The sequence below is a fragment of the Arvicanthis niloticus genome, chromosome 7, assembly GCF_011762505.2.
Source record: "Arvicanthis niloticus isolate mArvNil1 chromosome 7, mArvNil1.pat.X, whole genome shotgun sequence".
Classification (NCBI taxonomy): Eukaryota; Metazoa; Chordata; class Mammalia; order Rodentia; family Muridae; genus Arvicanthis; species Arvicanthis niloticus.
Window position 1 is genome coordinate 56,397,882 of NC_047664.1, and position 12,708 is coordinate 56,410,589.

The 12,708-nt window shown below is 43.1% G+C and overlaps 1 protein-coding gene across 1 annotated transcript in view; it reads left to right on the forward strand.

Moving 5' to 3' along the window:
* The window catches only part of Rbpj (recombination signal binding protein for immunoglobulin kappa J region), a 186,135-nt gene that overhangs the window by 112,384 nt on the left and 61,043 nt on the right, over positions 1–12,708 (forward strand). The window lies entirely within an intron of this gene.

The window sequence follows — 12,708 nt, forward strand, 5'->3', positions numbered from 1 at the left end:
TTACAAATTGGATTTATTTATTTATTTATTTATTTATAAACCGTCTCCCTATGTAGCTAAGGCTTTTACTTTAAATTCAAGATCCTTCTGCCTCAGCCTTGTAAGTGCTGCTTGGCTTGGATTGTTTTCTTAATTACATTCTCAGTGTTCATTACAAATACATGGACTAAGCCAGACAGTGGTGATGCATGCCTTTAATCCCAGCATGTAGGAGGCAGAGGCAGGTGGATCTCTGAGTTCAAGGAAGACCAAGTCTACAGACTGAGTTCCAGAACAACCAGGACTACACAGAGAAACCTTGCCTTGAACCCCCACAGCCACCCCCAACCCTCAAATACATCAGCTACATTTGACTGTTGTATATTGATCTTGTTTCTAGCATATCACCCCAATGCATCATATGTTCATTTCTTGCCTAATTGCTTTGGTTAGAGCATTCTGAACAATGTTGGGTGGAGTGTTCCCTACTCTTCTTACTGGTGTTACAGAGAACACCCCAGTTTTCTATTTACAAACATGAGCTTGACTGTTGATTTTTTTTCTGGAAGTCCCTTTGTAGGTTAAAGACAGACAAGTTTGTACATACTCTCTAGGTGCTTGCTAGTATTTTGCTGAGAATATTTATTTATAAGAGCTATTGTTATATAGTTTATATATTTATAAATTATAAGAGCTTTTGTGTTCTTATTTATAAGAGTTATTGTTATGTATTTTTTCTCATGATATTGGAGAAATGTTTTCTTTAAATAACCAACATAGTAAAAAACAAAAACAAAAAAACAATAAACCCCCCTAAATGGGTGTTAGGCCGAGTTCTTAGTTTGGCTGTCAGACATCTCAGTTTCTTTTTTTTTTTTTTTTTTTTTTTTTTTTGGTTTTTGGTTTTTTGAGACAGGGTTTCTCTGTGTAGCCCTGGCTGTCCTGGAACTCACTCTGTAGACCAGGCTGGCCTCGAACTCAGAAATCCGCCTGCCTCTGCCTCCCAAGTGCTGGGATTAAAGGCGTGCGTGCGCCACCACTGCCCGGCCACATCTCAGTTTCTTAGTGTTACTAGTTCATATATTTAAAACGAATGCACCTTTCCTGCCTCCCCTTATCATTTGTACTTCAGTATATAATTTGTTAATGTTCTAGTTTGGGGCTGGTTGAGATGGCTCAGCATGAAAAACATGCTTGCCTCTAAACCTGAGTTCAATCCCCGCTAGCCATGGAGACAAGCATGTGCATCTGTTGTCCCAGAAATTCTACAATGAGGGGGAGATGGAGACAGGAAAGTCATTTGGAAGCTTATGGGCCAGCTTACCCTAGAGTACACAGTGCAGAAGAAACAGCAAGGTGGAAGGGGAAAGAGCTAACTCCTGAAAGATGTCCTGTGACCTCCACGAGTTCACTATGGTATATGTGTGCCTGTGCACACACAGAGCAAATAAATATTGGAATCTGATGACAAAATGTTGGTATTAGATATTCCTGCTAGTTTGTAATAAAATAATGTACATCTCTACAGTTCCTAAATAAAGATGTGCCCTCGGGACCATCGTTTCTACTTCTAAGAGTATAATGAACAGGAACCATATTTTCTGAGAGTATTCTATGAAAATGGAGAAAGTTCCTTATCCTCAGCATTGTCCTGAGAATTGACAGTGATGACTGATGTTCCTCTGAGGGCCTGGGACAATGAAGATGCAGTGAGGATACTTACTGAGTTCGCAGATTATATGCCACAGTATGCATTCATTATTTATTGCAAGATTAAGCCCAGGGCCTCAGACATACCTAGGCAAATGCTCTACCACCACCCAGCAACAAGCCCAGCCCTAGCGTCCTTTAGAACAGAAAACAGTTGCAGGCTTGGCACACGCCCTTTTGGAAACCCTCTGCTGCATACAACAAAATGCTTCTGCACAGAACCTGACCTTCAGAAGTTATCTTTCGGTTTTCACGTCCTTTTCTTCTTGCCTTAGATTCTATGATTATTGCTTATTTCGGGAACTTGGAAAGTACCATGCAAATATAGATATAGCCATGCTAGTTAAAAATAAAAGACTTAGATTTGCTGGTGAAGGAAAATATGATGCTCTCTGTAGGTATAACTGCTTGATGAACACCAGATTTGCATTTCATAAGAACATTACTGGAGAAATTGAGAGTACGTTGAAAACTAGGAGCCAAATGCTTTTCCCAGACGGTAATTTATAACTCTCAGTGAAGTCAAAAGTAATTCTGAGGGTAGCGTTTAGGCCACGTGTTTGGAAAACTGGAAGAAAAAAAAAAAAAAAGGAGGCATGAATAAATTTCCAAATCTTTCCAAAGTACTTAGAAGGGAGGCAATTTGTAGTTATGAGCTTAAGAAATGTTTTTTTTCCACTAGTGGAATATTCCTTCCACTTCAGTATAATTTATTTTACCTATTACAGGATGCTAATCATGATAAAATTTAAAGAATCATTTAAACAGCAAAAAATTATAGAGTGCCATACCAGCTATAAATCCTAACACAGTCCTTAAAGATTCTTTTAAGTCAATCCTCTAAGACCTTTCTGATGACCAGGTCATTAGATGGAGCTGAAGCTTTTCAAGCACACTATGTATTAGGATGTCAGTGCCCATGATTTACCCTCAGTCCGAGTGAAAACTACCAGAGGCATTCACTTATTTTCTTTCTCTCTTTTTCTTTCTTTCTCTCTCTCTCTTCCTTCCCTCCCTCCCTCCCTCCTTCCTTCCTTCCTTCCTTCCTTCCTTCCTTCCTTCCTTCCTCCTTCCCTCCCTCCCTCCCTCCCTTTCTTTCTTTCTCTTTCTTTCTTTCTTTCTTTCTTTCTTTCTTTCTTTCTTTCTTTCTTCCTTTCTCTTTCTGACTCCTTCCTTCCTTTCTTTCTTTTTCAAAGGTTTCAAGAACTCCCTTTAAAAACCTCTACTTGGGGGCTGGTGACAGTACTTAAGAGCATGTACCACTCTTCCAGAGGACCTGAGTTCAGTTCCCAGCACCCACATCAGGCAGCTTGCAACTGCCTGTAACTCAGGTCCAAGGGGGAATCTGACACTCTTGGCCCATAGGAACACCTATATACATATACATACTTTTAAAAATAATAAAAAATTTATCTTTAAGTTTCAAGACAGCCAGGGCTACACAGAGAATCCCTGTCTTGAGGAACCCAAAACAAACAGATACCCTTACATGTTGTGGCTGGAGAGACGGCTCAGATGTTAGGAGCACCTGCTCACCTGTGGGCACCGGGGTCATTCATGGTGCATAGGCATACATGCAGGCGGAACATTCATACACACAAAATAAAAATAGATACAAAAATAATTTTTAAACATTCCTACATATTAATATCATAACAAGTTAATGTGGTTAGTATCTGAAATTGCATGATGTCAACAGCTACTTGACAGGCGACAGAACAAAACTCTGGCAGTGATGTTTCAGGAGGGGACCAGCTAGTGCGCTGACTATGACAATTATTTGTTATTGCTTGAATAGATGTTTCCGAGATTAAGCTTCTGATTACTCAGTCTGTTTTGGACAAAGATACTGGCCACGAAGTTCTCCCTGCAGATTGATGCTCCTCATTATAACACACTATACAAGGTCTAAACCCTTTCTGGAAGGCTTGTCATGAAACTGCGAGAAAGACCAGTATCATGTTCAAAAAAGAAGCTTAATCGTAATACAGTCCAGAGAAGGAAATGTAAGGCTTGTTTTCTATTATAACAATTTGCTTTATAATCACAGTTAACCTTACAAAAAGCCTTTTTCTGTGCATGTGTGTGATTGTATGTGTGCTGAAGGTGTACATACATGTGTGTGCTTTCACATGCATGTGGAGGCGGAAGGTTTACGTCTGGAATCACCCTCTATTGTTCTTCTACAATCTTCCTTGAGGCGGAGTCTATGACTCAAACCCAGAGCTCACCAACCTGGCCAGTCTCTTAGCCAGCTTGCCGTGGGGATCCCTTGCTTTGCCCTCGGAAAGCTAGAATTACAGATGGGCCAGACATTAGCATGGTTTTGTGGGAATCCGAACTCGGATCCTCATACTTTCTCAACAAGCACTTAACTACTGAGCCAATACCCTAGCCCAACAGTCGACTTTTCAAAAGCAAATGCCATGGCCTCACTCAAGGACAGTTGCTTCTAAGTAACTGCTTACAATGCTCTAAGTTGGATGCATGCTATAAAACACGAATGGAGGTGACAGTCCATCAAAGGGTTCAGAAAAATGAATGTGGCTGTGGGGGTGGGGCTGAGAAGCTTCTTGAATACCTGGTAATTCATGTAATGTTTCAAACTTTATGTTCCCCATTTGCAGATTAGGAAAAAAAAATGAACCCGTTTACAGTGAACTAGTTGTTTCTTCAAACTGTGGACATTTAATACTGATATATAATTATATAATATTATTAATATTGTTATATAATGCAAATCCTGAAACTAGTACAATATACAGTACATGACAAAAGAGGGAAAGCCTAGGAAGTCAGAATTTAAATATATGCCTCTATAGCTAGAATTTTATGATTCCCATGGCATTACTTTTTAGTGTTAACTGCCTTTTATATCATTTATGTTATGAAAAGAATGAAATATATCAATCATACATGGAAACATTTTCTTCCTATTAACTTGCTGTTAAAACCTCTGACAGACTATTAGACTTGCTCACACGCTTTGTACCGAGTGCATGTGTGATTCCATTCATGCTGCACTTAGCTACGGCAACGGGCCTGCTCATGTATTTTGCCTCCTAGCATTGCTGGACCTCAGCAAGCTAAGCAAAAAATTAAACCAGGACCACAAAAAAGTCAGATTGCTAGGGCCGAAGAATCTTGTGAAAACTCAAATGTAACTGGAAAGTTAGGGTGGGTATTTGTTTTCTTTTCTCAAGTTCACCTGAGCCCGTTTCTCAAGCTCGCTCATTTTGTGACTCACTTCCAGTGATCTCCTTGTTCGTTTTTAATATTGGGAGTTAGAGCTCACATTCGTTACAGAATTGCATGGTTTAATAACATCCTCCACACTTTCAGCCTTTGGTAAATTTGATTAACATACACTTGGATGCAATAGAGATGGTGCTATAAATACAAGGGAGGCTCGAGGATGGATGGGAAATAGGCTATGTGTGTCCATGCTTGTGTGTGCATGTGTGCACATGTAGAAGCCAGTGCTTGGCATTAGGTATCTTCCTTAGTTGTTTCTCATCCTGTATTTTGAGACAGGGTCTCTTTCTGAATGTGGAACTTGCAGATTCCCTTAGACTGGCTAGCATTCTTCCCGTCTCTTCCTTTCCAGCTAGTAGTGTGTGTGTGTGTGTGTGTGTGTGTGTGTGTGTGTGTGTGTTTGGGGGATGCCTAGATTTTACATGGGTACTGGAGTATTGAACTAAGGTCCTCATGATAGTCTGGTATACATTCTACCTGGGCTATGCCTTATCCTCCAGGAAGTCTTTTAGGTACAGAGTCCCATTCCATGTGACCAATGGCAGGATACTGTACTTCATGTACTCAGAGGAATGCACGAACCACTATAATAGGTTTTTTCAATTACTTGAGGCATGTGAGCCACTTTGAAATTAAATAATACTTAACTTAATAACATTAAATTATTAAATAATTGCCATTTATGAATGGGACATGCTAAAGAGACAAACTAACACTTATCTGGATATTTGGCTATCTTAAAACGGGTTACTTTGATTCCCTAGAACAGTTCTATGAATTGGGCACCATCACCTCCATTATATAGGGAGAGACAGACCTTAGAGGTTAAAATCATTGGCTTATAGCTACAAAACCTCAGTATTGGGGTTATGGTTCATTAATGTTTCTTCCTTCCTTCCTTCCTTCCTTCCTTTCTTTCTTCCTTCCTTCCTTTCTTTCTTTCTTTCTTTCTTTCTTCTTATTTTTTTTTAACTATATAAAGGCAGATTTATTGGGGGTAGCTTTCCAGCATGTTCTCTGATCTCACAGGAGTTCAGTAAAGTCTCCATGGAGAGGGAGGCAGAGGGGAGGGGGAAGAGAAAGAGAGAAAGAGTTTGTGCACATAAGGAGAGAGGAAATGCAGAGAGAGATGGAGAGAGGGAGAGAGGAGAAAGAGAGCAAGCTAATGTGGGAATCTTGATGATACAACTTGATTTTAGGATAAAAGCAACATTAGCCTCATTGGGAGGCAAAAGTAGGCTTTTCCGAAGTTTAAAAGCAGCTTGGTTTATAGTGAATCCCAGCCAGCCAGGTGACACCCTACTGAGACAGAGAGAGTGAATAAAAGCTGCACTGAATGTTACATGTGTTAATGAGCTACCAACTGTTTTGCTTGCCCACTGGACACACGTCCAGGGACTTCCAAACTCATTCGTTTCCTATTTGAATATTTCATTTATTGGGTTATAAAAAGAAACAATACACCATCACGTCTGAAATGAAAACTTCTGGGGAAAGGTGATCCTCATGCTTTATTATAAACTCTCCAAACCTGGATCAAGCCACTGTATCAGCATGCTCCACACCTCTGATAGTCTGCCATACATACCTGCTTCTTGGCACAGGCCACTCACTCCCCTAGAGTTTTAGTGACTTTTTTCTTTTTTAATGTATGTGGGTAGTTTGCCTGCATGTATGTAGATAACCTTTTGTGAGCCTTGTGCCTCTGTAGGCCAGAAGAAGGCACTGGATCTTCTAGAACTGGAGTTACAGAAAGTTGTAAGCAACCATGTGAGTGTTAGGAACCCAGGTCCTCTGGAAGAACAGCTAGTGCTCCTAAACCCTGAGACATTTCTCCAGCGCCCATCTTTTCCTTTTACAATGAAAACCTTTTAATTTTCATGCAGACAATATTGGGCTTCATTGCAGCATTTTCAAACAAAATTTAGTTTTGCTAATTCTTCTGTCCTCCTCCTCCCCATGACTTGGCAGTTCTTAGCTACCTTTCCACTTTGATGTGACATGTGTCTAATTGCCTGCCCCAGTCTGCTTCAGTTCTCCCTTTTCTCTTCTGGTCTTCTTTCTAGTTTCATATTGCGTGCCCACACATATACCCACTTATATGCCTCTGTAAGCTGGAAGCCATATATGAGAAATTTGATATTTGTCTTTCTGAGTTGGGGTTGCCTCACTTAATCTATTTTCCAGACTATTCATTTTCCTGCATGTTTAATGATTTCCTTTTTCTTTACGACTGAACAAATTTCATTGTGTATATGGGTCATGATTTCATTATCCACTCATCTAGTGATGGACATCTAGGCTGGTTCCATTTCCTTGCTGTTATGAATAATGTAGCATTGACATGGATATACAAGTGTGTCTGATGGAACTCATGTTTATGGCTTGTACCTGTCCTAGGTCCCTGCTTATTGACCCTTCATAGATGTAGGGCATTTCTTCTATATGTGTTGGCCTTCAAACTGGAGTTCTCCTAAATGTAAGTCTCTTCACATCTCAGTTTGCTGTTTGCTGTGCTTGTAGACTTCTGTCCCTTCCTACTGTCTTTCAAAAGGTGAGACACAACTCAATGGCCATCTCTACAGAGGCAAGAGTTAGATCTTCCATACTGCTCCAAGCCTGTCAACCGAGGCTTGCTCTCCAGCACTGATTTGTCTGTATACTCTGCTAGTTGGGGGGCCCTGAAGTCCCTTTGTGTCAGCCAGTTTTGTAAAACACTTGGCATGAGCCAAGTAGACCAAGAGCTCTTCCATTTAAATTCCACTGAGATGCCACATCACATGCCTAATGTCTATTGGAAAAGGATTCCAATAGACAAACAGAAAAGCAAATCTGCTCTCTCTTTCTCTCTCTCTCTCTGCTTATTGAACACTTATTACATTTTTCTTTTATTTTCCTCTGTTTTATATTTTGAGTAGGCAATATCTGCACTTGGCACAAATTAAAAAGATCCAAGAGAGCCATGTTAGAAACAAATAGGCCACTGAGTGTACACTTATGCATCACTGTTTGCTTGTTGTTGCAACTATGTGATAAAAAGTATTTATTTTTTTTTCAGATTTATTTATTTTTATATATGTGAGTATACACTGTCACTGTCTTCAGACACACCAGAAGAGGGTATCAGATCCCATTACAGATGGTTGTGAACCACCATGTGGTTGCTGGGAATTGAACTCAGGACCTCTGAAAGAGCAGACAGTGCTTCTAACCGCTGAGCCATCTCTCCAGCCCGATTAAAAGTATTTCTGACTTGGCAGACACATACATACTATTACAATGTTCCTAGAACCATTTTCTATAGTACAGGCAAATATATACATAGTATCTATCACTGTTTGCTTGTTATAGAAACTTCCACCTAAGTACCTAAAGAGTAAGTTTTACTTAAAAACAGATACATACTATTACACTCCTCAATTTTTCTTGATTCAAAACAAAACAAAGCAAAGCAAAGCAAAACAAAACAAAACCCTGGGCTGAGAGAGAAGGCTCGGTGAATAAATATAGTTGCTTCATGAGGGCCTGAGACCAATGTCCCCAAACCCAAGTTAAACCATACTCCTACATCCAGCAACTGTAATCCCAGTGCTTTTATGGAAAAATGGGAGGCTGAGACAAGACAATTCTGAATGCTCACTGGTCAGCTTGCTTGGAATCTGCAAGAGAAAAACAAGACACCCCCCCTCCCCCCAGTCTCAAACTAAGGGACAGGTGAGCATGACAAGGTTGTCCTCTGACCTCCATGCCCATGCATTCAGGCACACAAATACAGGGACAACAATAAGAAAAAGACATTTCTTACTAATATACAGGAGGTTCCCAGTATTTTCTCTGACCATCAGACGTGCCGAAACATGCAGGTAACTTAACAAATAGGTTAAGTACACTTGTAGCATAAACCACACTGAGTTGTATGATTAACACACATTAGCAAATATGCACAATTTTCACAGAAACAGTATTTTTAATCTCACAAGCCACCCATGGGAGTATCTATTTCTTTCTTTCTTTCTTTCTTTCTTTTTTTTTTTTTTTTTTTTTTTTTTTTTTTTTTTTTTTTTTTTTGAGACAGGGTTTCTCTGTATGGCCCGGGCTGTCCTGGAACTCATTCTGTAGACCAGGCTGGCCTCGAACTCAGAAATCCTCCTGCCTCCGCCTCCCAAGTGCTGGGATTAAAGGCGTGCTCCACCCCAGCCCGGCAAAGTATCTTTTTCTCTCTCTCTTTCTCTCTCTCTTTCTTTTTCTTTCTTTCTTTCTTTCTTTTTTCCAGAGCTGAGGACTGAACCCAGGGCCTTGTGCTTGCTAGGCAAGAGTTCTACTACTGAGCTAAATCCCCAACCCCTGTCTATTTTTTTTTAATTCTATTTTTTATTGTCCATTAAAAGAATTTTTCTTTCCTGAGGGGCTCACATGGACAGCAGGAAAACTCTTAAAAGTAGAGCCCCCCTCCTTTACTGGTCTAACTCTAAATGGGCCCCACCCACCAGCCTCACCCTCCCACTCCCTACCCCCCTCCCACTTTCAAATATTCTTCTTCCATCCTTTAAAACCATCTCTACTCTGCCCTAAGAGATTCCCTATCTCCCTTCCATCCCTCCTGCAAATAATGACTACCTCACATCAGGCAATGTTCCAGGAACCAAGGCTTGATGATTGAAACAAAGCATGCAAGAAGAGGCATGGGAGTCTAGGGAAGGGTGGCCAGAAAATGGCCAAGGAATGACATTTACCTAAAGACTTCAAAAGAGTCTTCCGTCCTCTATATGTGTGAGGGGAGAGCACTGCTGGTCACGGACAGGGCACAGGCTCAGAGTTGAGAACGCTTACTGTGGCCCCTGAGCTTCAAGAAGGGCAGCAGGCTAGAGCTTCAAGTAAAGGAAGGGGAGTAACTGCTGGAGTTGAAGAGGTCAGGAGAGTCTGGCAGCGAGCCAAACGGTAAGTTCTCCTAGTGAAATGGAAAAACCAGTCTTAGAGGATGAGGAGTGGTCCCATGAGAAGAGACTCAGGGTGGGTAGGGGTGGAGTGGAAGAAAGGAAGATCACTTAGGAGACAACCTGTAGCCCATGTGGGGAAACAGATGAGTTAGATGAAGCCAGTTGTTGAAGAGGTAGAGGAGGTTAGTTAGGATCTAGGTCTACTTTGAAGGTATAGTACGTGCTTTGAAAATATTCACTTGTGATCTCAAGTTCTTGCACAATCTTGGAGCCAACATAGTAATGTGAGAAGTGGTTGAATTTTCAAGAAGTTTGGCCTAGTGGCAGATAATCAGGGCATCCAGTCTGGCAGCCAAAGATTGATCCCCGGAACCCACATAATAGGTGAGAATAAACTTAGCAAGTTGTTCTTTGACCTCCATGTGTGCCATGGCCTGCGCACACTCACACATATAAAAAAAGAAAAGGTAACTTGATTAAAAAAAAAAAAGTCATTCTAAAAAGAATAAACCTGGCTCCTGTTCTGCCTCTCTTTTCCAATCTTCCAGTCGATGTGACCTCTTCTGTATACACATACTTCTATTATTGTGACACCATCTGTTAAGGACTTGTGACAGCCAAGCAGATGTTAGCATCATTTGCTCCTGCAGCCTCCAAAGCTGGGAGCAATATTAGCTTCCTTCCTTACATATTACCGATTAGAAAATACATCTGACTAGCATGATTTTTCTTGCCGGTGCAATCCTGGGTGTGTGATATAAAAGGCAAAAGTAATTCCAAGGTCCTCTTAAGTGAGAGCAAAGGAACTGGCTTTATTGAGAAAGAAAAACACTGTAGGTGGAGCTGATGAGTTGAGATTAGTTTTATGACTAACAAGGCTTTCCAAGGTCTCATGTCCTTCTGTCCAACATTAGTGTCACAGACCATACTAAGTCTAAAAATCCTTGAGGAAATGTTTAAAGGTATTTTACTTCTGCAGCACTCTCTTGTTCCGGATGGGTCTTGTTTTGACATAGCGTATTAATTAGGCATGCATCCTTTTTAAAATGTGAAGTAAATAATCAAAGCAATAGGCAACCGTGTTAATACATACCCTTACAAAGCTTCAATAAGCAAAGCTTTATTTCAACCAGGAGACATTCGCTATTAGAGGGTTCACTGTCTTCTAAATGTCAAAACCCAGTCTTCGTTTGTGGGTGCATGATGCCTGTAAGACACTGGTTCTACACAGCACCACGCCAATGTGAAAAGTGGCAGACTGAAGAAAGCTCTGACACCTCTTGGGCAAGTCAATAATTCAAAAAGGGAGAACAGCCACTAACGTATCTGATGAAACAGTACCTAAAAGGGGATGCTTACTACAAAAGTATAGAAAGAGGAAGGAAACAAACTGGCATTTTAAGTCATATGGGGGAGAGGGGAGACTGACATGTATGTAGGATTCCTTTAAAGGTTAGAAACAGACTAAGGGGAAGCTATTTAAATCGTGTCCTTCTACTACAATGCAGATCGCCAAGCTCAGCTTTCTCGGAGACTTGCCCGGCTCACAAAGCCATCGAAGTCACTATAAAGAAAAAAACCATCCATTGCTAGAATAGTTAAGGGAATTCAAACTTGTAAAGCAAGTGAAGTGGAGGCCAGACTAGGTGACTCAGATGGATGACTCAAAGCCGACACGGGGCTGTCTGTCAGCTCCCGGAGGCGGGGGGCACCGCGTCTGTCACATTTCAGGAAAGTACCAGGCTCCGGAGGGCGACAGGAAGCCTCCCCGGCGCGTGCGTGAGTGTGCCAGGGCGGCCTCCGCCCGCCGCTCCCCGCCACGCGCCCACCGCCCCGCCTCCCGGGCCAGTCCGACCCTGCCTTTCGCGCCCGGGCACGCGCGCCGGGTGGCGCACGGGACGAACACCTGTCGGGGCCCCGCTCGGCGAGATTTAGGGCGCACGCCCGGCCGCCCGGGGGTGGGTAGGGGAGCGCATTCTCGCGAGGTTTAGGAAATTTCCCACGGCCCGTGTTGTGTCTGAGCCGAGCGATGGAAGGCGGTCGGAAGGAGGTGTAGCGTGAGACTCGGCTGCCCGCATTGCGCACATGCGCAGTGGCGCGAGCGCGCCGCGCCAATCCTGCGGCGCTTCGGAGCGGGTTTCGGGCGGTCTAGTCCAGTTTTCCGGGTTTTGTGGCTCCCTGCGGAGGCAGTGCAGGAGCTGGGAATCTCTTGGAAAGCAAAGGGCGGGGAAGGGGGAGCAGGGAGGATGGCAGGTAGGGGAGGGGCACGGCTCGGGCCTCCACCTGCCTAGGTGTCCCGGGCGAGCGGCGGGCGACAGGGTCAGGTCACCACCGGAGGAGCTGCTTCTAGGCGGTCATCTACCCGCCTGCACCTACACCTACATCCTGCAAGCTGGCTGCTGCCATGAGTTCCCAGGCAGCCGGAGCTCGGCGGGTAGCTCGCTCCCAAGTGCCTGGGCTTGCGAGTGTGGCTCTTAGTGGTGGCTCTGGGGAGAACCATTGGGGCTGTGACGTGTGGGTGCAAGGTGGAGGATATCCTGGGGGGGGTGGGGGCGCCTTTGCCAGAGGCTGACCTCGGGATGACCTCAGATTGCATCGGGGAGAAGCGGCGAAAGCCACCGAGCTTTTCGCCTGCAGAGCTCTGGAATGGGTCAAGCCACGCGACGATCGTGCCCGTGTCACCACGTGTGCGGGTAGCGCAGGAACAAATGAATGAAGACAGTCGCTGGCAGGTCACGGGGACCGGATCTCTGTCCGGTCTCCGCCGCTCCGGCACCTGACACCGAGATTAGCATAAGGGAGGTGTCCGGCGAACGTCTGAATGAAT